This window comes from Nannospalax galili, unplaced genomic scaffold (genome assembly GCF_000622305.1).
Source record: "Nannospalax galili isolate Female #2095 unplaced genomic scaffold, S.galili_v1.0 scaffold2127, whole genome shotgun sequence".
Classification (NCBI taxonomy): Eukaryota; Metazoa; Chordata; class Mammalia; order Rodentia; family Spalacidae; genus Nannospalax; species Nannospalax galili.
In genome coordinates this window covers 113989-119443 of record NW_008356163.1, presented here as the reverse complement: position 1 = coordinate 119443, position 5455 = coordinate 113989, and the positions used below count along the sequence as shown (strand labels likewise).

Genomic DNA, 5455 nt, shown 5'->3' with positions numbered 1-5455 from the left:
TATATATATAAGAATATTTTTTTTTTCTGTTAGATGAATGGTTTTAAACATTATGAAATCCCTCATGTTTTATCACATGGCCTAATCTCTTTAGGATTGTTATTCTGTCTGTATAATTTTGAAGATTTAATAAGATTTGAGTAAATAAAAATAAATTAGGAAAAGTAAGGGAAGGAAATTCGGTGTGGTGGTACAAGCTAGGGAAGTATATTGTGAATACTACATCAAAGATTAGGTCTCTCCTTGACATTCTAAAGCACTCTCCCTCAATTCCTTTCCCAATCAGTATCTTAAAATTACATTATTCTCTCATTTCTACTTATGACTGGTGGCAAATGATGTACAAATACTATAGAGTTGGTGACTAGGTTGTCTGAGTTAATTATATAATTTCTATATCATAACTCTCTCCTTATATTGTCATAAAATATTTAAATATGATAATGAAAAAGGAATGCATATTGACCACAAATGACACATGGCCTACTGTTTTCATTTATATAAAATGGAACATTATACAGATTATTTATACAAATGTTATATTCTGTCAATATAAAAGATGACTTTAATACAGTGAAAACCTATTATAGAATTAAGAAAGGTTGAAAACTCTGCTGATTTGTGTTTTTTGAAAGAAATCAGATCACATGTTTGTAATATTTGGACCTGAACAAGGGGTTGCCATGATTTCAATGAGGGTAAATAATAAACATAAAGAATTAAAGTTTCAACCTCTGCTGAAGTTTTTACATCAATCTCATGGGAAAATTCTGAGTCAAGAATATAATTAGTCATTGTGAATAACACAAAGGAGTAAGGGCAGGGGTTTGCCAGATTTAAGTCCCAATAGCCACTGGGTGAAAATAAAATGTGTTGTACTATAGTTTATGTGTCAAAGATGAGGACAGAAATATTCATCTCAGGTAAGTTTCCTAGTGACCGTTTGATTGATATAGGAAACATAAAAGTGATTTCATACCACCAATGAGGAATAATTATTGAGGAATGTGGAAATGAATACTATAAAGTCTTAATTAAACACAATCTATTATTTATGGACAATAATATTTTATTTCATAACTGTGAATTTGTCAGAAACCAGTTTTGTATGAAAGGTCTAGAGATATTTTTACTTATCTTTTATCTAGAAATTTTAAGGTTTTTTAGAATCATTTTGAATGTGATGTGCGGCATGCAACCTCGATTTTATTAAATGGAATAGTACATACAAAAATATTAACACATTCATTCAGCTATTATAGAAACATATTATATTAAGTCTAGAAACAAAAGTCAGATTACCAACACATTTTAATTGTTTTTTGAGACAGGGCCTCCCTATAGCCCCAGGTGGTCTAGAATTTGGTGTGCTGACCAGGCTGTATGGAATCTCACAGACATCTCTCAGCCTCGATCAGTCCCCAGAGTACTGGGATTAAAGACATGTGCCACCACACCCAGTTTCACATTCAAATTATTATATACCAAAAGAGAGACAAATATAGAAACAGTTCCTGACATGCACACATAAATATAAACATAAATGCAAGAAATCATATCCTCTACACCTCACAAACATTTCTTCTGTTCCTACATTTTCATTTTAATAAAAAAAATTCAAAAGTAGTGACAAGCCACTGTGTTTATTATAATTTGTTTGTATACTTCATTTACATGTGTTTAGGTTTTATGTTTTGGGTATACCCACAAGCACGTGTTCAGGTGCTCAGGCACATGTGTTCTTTTTTCTTGTGTAGGCACGTGTGTTGAGATTGGTTGTCTTCCTCAACTGCTCTCCTTATATATCGAGGTAAAGTCTATCATTGGACCCAGAGCTCACCATTTCCTTTAGAATTCCTATCCTTTCTGCACCAATAATCCTGCCAATGTATCCCCAGCCTTGAGATTACAGGCTGGTAGCCATGCTGACCCAGCATTTACATGGAGCAGGGATCCGAGCTCCAGTCCTTGCACTTGGGTGCCAGGTACTTTACCCACCCACAGAGCCATCTTTGCAGATCCTCTTTTAATTTTTTTCACAAGACAGTTTTGTTCTTTTCAAGGGATTCACACTAAAGAATTGCATGAATTTCATGAAAAGATAGCAAAATTCCAAGCCAAGCTGTAATGACAAGTGATAGAATGCTTCAATAAAACTGCTTTGACTTTTAACTAAACCTTGACATTAAATTGTTATAAAAACACTTGCAATGTACTAATTAATGTGCAACATGATTAGCTGAAAAATGTGTTAAATATTTTATTTATTATTTTTTATTTTATATGTTTGAGTATATTATCTGCATGCATGTAAGTGCACCCCATGTTGTGCAATGCCCACGAGGTAAGCAGAGGATGTCAAATCCCTTGGAACTGGATTTACAGATGGTTGTTAGCCATCATGTAGGTTCTGGGAATTGAGCCCAGGTCCTCTGCAAGAGCTGTCACTGCTCTTACTGACTGAGCCATCTCTCCAGCCCCAGCCATGAATTATAAATCAATTATAATTCTAAGATTATATGTAGTATGTTTTACTTATTTGTCCATGGAGACAGGGTCTCACTATATAGCCATGTCTGGTATGGAACTCATTATGTAGAGCAGGCTCTCTTGTAGTCACAGAGATCCCCTGCCTATAACTTAGTCTTGGATTAAAGGGGTGCATCACTATGCCCAGTATTCTATTTAGGATCTTTTCAATCAAAAAATTAATTTCTTCTCTGTCTTCTGGCTCTTTGCACTAGTATTGATACTCATTTCAAAAAACTTTTGATCTGAAACCAGCTCTACTTATTGAAGATGCTGCCTGAAACATAGTGACTGTAGGAAACCAGGATGCCACACCCTAGGGTGAGGTGGGCCTAAAATTTATAGGTCCAGGATGCATTCTCTGATAAAAGGGAGGGGCACTGAAAACAGTGGCTCTGATAATCCCTGCCTTACAGAACACTGTTGGGCTGGCAGGAGGAAGCGGCCTGGTCATAAAAGTGCAGGCTCCCTGCTCTGTGGGAAAGCGTGTTGTCAACAACCCTTAGCTCATCTCCTTGTCCTAAACAAATAACTCAGCTCTCCCTGGCTAAGAGATTAGGCCAGGTTAAAGGTTTACTCCTGAGCTAAAAGCTAAAAGTTCACCATGCTTTTAGCTCTAAGAAAGAAAGCATTGTGGCCAATAAATTACTGGATGGGCATTGACAACCTTGAGTAAAAGTTTAAGAATCCTTCTGGCGCCAACTAACAGACTAAATGTCCTGTTTCTTTGTACCCTAAATCTTTGTATGTGACTGTCATATCCCACGTGACTGCTAGTTCCTTGGCATGTATAAAAACCATCTGAATTCTAAAATAAATCATCCTGTTGGGAAAACACAGGTCCCAGAGTTTGACTCTGTCGGCAATCAGACCCTCTGCCCCGAAGCCAGCAAGACCCCGGCTAAGCAAAGCAAACCTGAGTCCCAACAATGACAGTGGTCAAGATAAATTACATTTCTGCCAAATTATATACATTTTAGAAACAAAGGTAATAAACTTATTTTAGACATTTTAATTTACTTTATTCATTTATATATCCTGGGCTACTTTCTGAATGTAAATAAAACAACTTACATAAATAAGTATTACTCTACTCCATAGTGATATTTTTCAACATGCAAAGCAATCAAACCCTAAGTGACTGTTCTTCTGATAATTTTTGAGAAGTTTATAAAAGAAAGAAAAATGGATGTTGAAAACTGCTCAGCAAATGAGTTTCTTTTCTTGGGAATTATGAGTAACCTTGAGGTGAAAATCATTTTATTGATAAATAAAATGTTAAATAGTTATTTTTTTATTCTTCTTGAAAGTCTAAGAATGATCATTTTGGTCAGAATGGACCACCAGCTCCACACACCCCCGTACTTCTTCCTCAGTCACCTAGCCTTCTCTGACTTCTGCTACTTCATGGAAGTCAGACACAGAATGTTGGTGGACTTACTTGCCAAGAGAAACTCAATTACTTTTCTTGGCTATACTCTGCAGTTCTTCATCTTTTGCATCTTCAGAGATCCTGAGTGCATGCTGCTGGCCATGACGGCATTTGATAGATACAAAGCCTTCAGCAACCCCTTGCTGTATGCAGTGGACATGTTCAGCAGGGTGTACTATTAGCTGCTGTTTGTGGTTTAGCAGGTAGCTGTGATAGATGTTGTGATACACAACTTTGACTTTCCAATGACGTTTCTGTGGATCAAATGTGGTCAATCGTTTCTTCTGTGTAACTCCACTGTACCTCCTGTCCTGCTCTGACATACAAGTCAATGAATTAGTCTTATTTACTGTTTTTGGATTTATTGAACTAAGCACCATCTCAGGAGTCCTTGTCTCCTATTGTTACATCATCTCTTCAGTCTTGAAGATCCGCTCTGCTGAGGGCAGGTTCGAAGCTTTCTCCACCTGCACCTCCCACTTGACTGCGGTTGGGATTTTCCAGGGAACATTGCTCTTCATGTATTTCTGGTCGAGTTCTTCTCATTCTCTAGATGAAGACAGGATGACCTCACTGTTATACACACTTGTGATTCCTATATTGAACCCTTTGATGTATAACTTGAGGAACAAGGATGTGAAAGATGCTCAGAAAAAAAATGAAAAATAAAATGTGGTCCTAAAATTTTGTATTGCATTTGCAAATCTACTTATTTACAGTAATTGCTGTTTTTGAAATACTCTATTCATGATGAACAAAAAATTTGGGTTTAATTTAATTTGATCAAACAGTATTTGTACTAATACATTATTGCAACTAGGTTATATATCTTTAAATACATTGTATTTTATTACATGCCTCATATTAATATTTGTATTCTTCATATAATATTTTTTATCCTTCCTGATGTATCAATTTTATTTGCTTATTATTTCATTTTATGCCTATTACACTGTTTTATGAACATTTACTTGGTTCTTATTTTCTATAATTTGTATGCCTTGTATTTCATGGGAAATTCAATACTTTATATCCTACTTAATTTTATGTACTAGTGGATGATAAAGACTTACATTCAAAGATTTTACAATAGGCTTCAAAATATTCCAATAATACAGAGTATGCTGTTACTTAAAATACATGTAAAAACTCAATGTCAAGGAGAAAGGTTTTGCGAGATAGATGCAAGTCTGAGAACCCTAATGAAAACCTTACTTTTTAAGATTTTATTTCTATTTATGTGCATGCGTACATGTGATTTTATGCAGCATGTGTATGGCAGGTGTCCCTAAAGAACAGAAGAAGGAATCATTTCCTGGAGCAAGAGTTCCAAGTTTTTATGACCCACCTGGCATGGGACTTGGGTCCTCCTAAGAGCAGTAAATGCTCTTAAACACTGAGTTATCTTTGCCATTTAGAGGGCTTGATAATTACAGTTCTATTAAGATAAAAGGCCCATGGTATTTTGAAAGCGAAGAATCCAACCAGATTAGG

The 5455-nt window shown here is 35.6% G+C and overlaps 1 pseudogene; it reads left to right on the top strand.

Moving 5' to 3' along the window:
- The first annotated feature begins 3711 nt into the window (after nt 1–3711).
- LOC103750940 lies at nt 3712–4630 on the top strand (annotated as a pseudogene).
- Nucleotides 4631–5455: the final 825 nt, after the last annotated feature.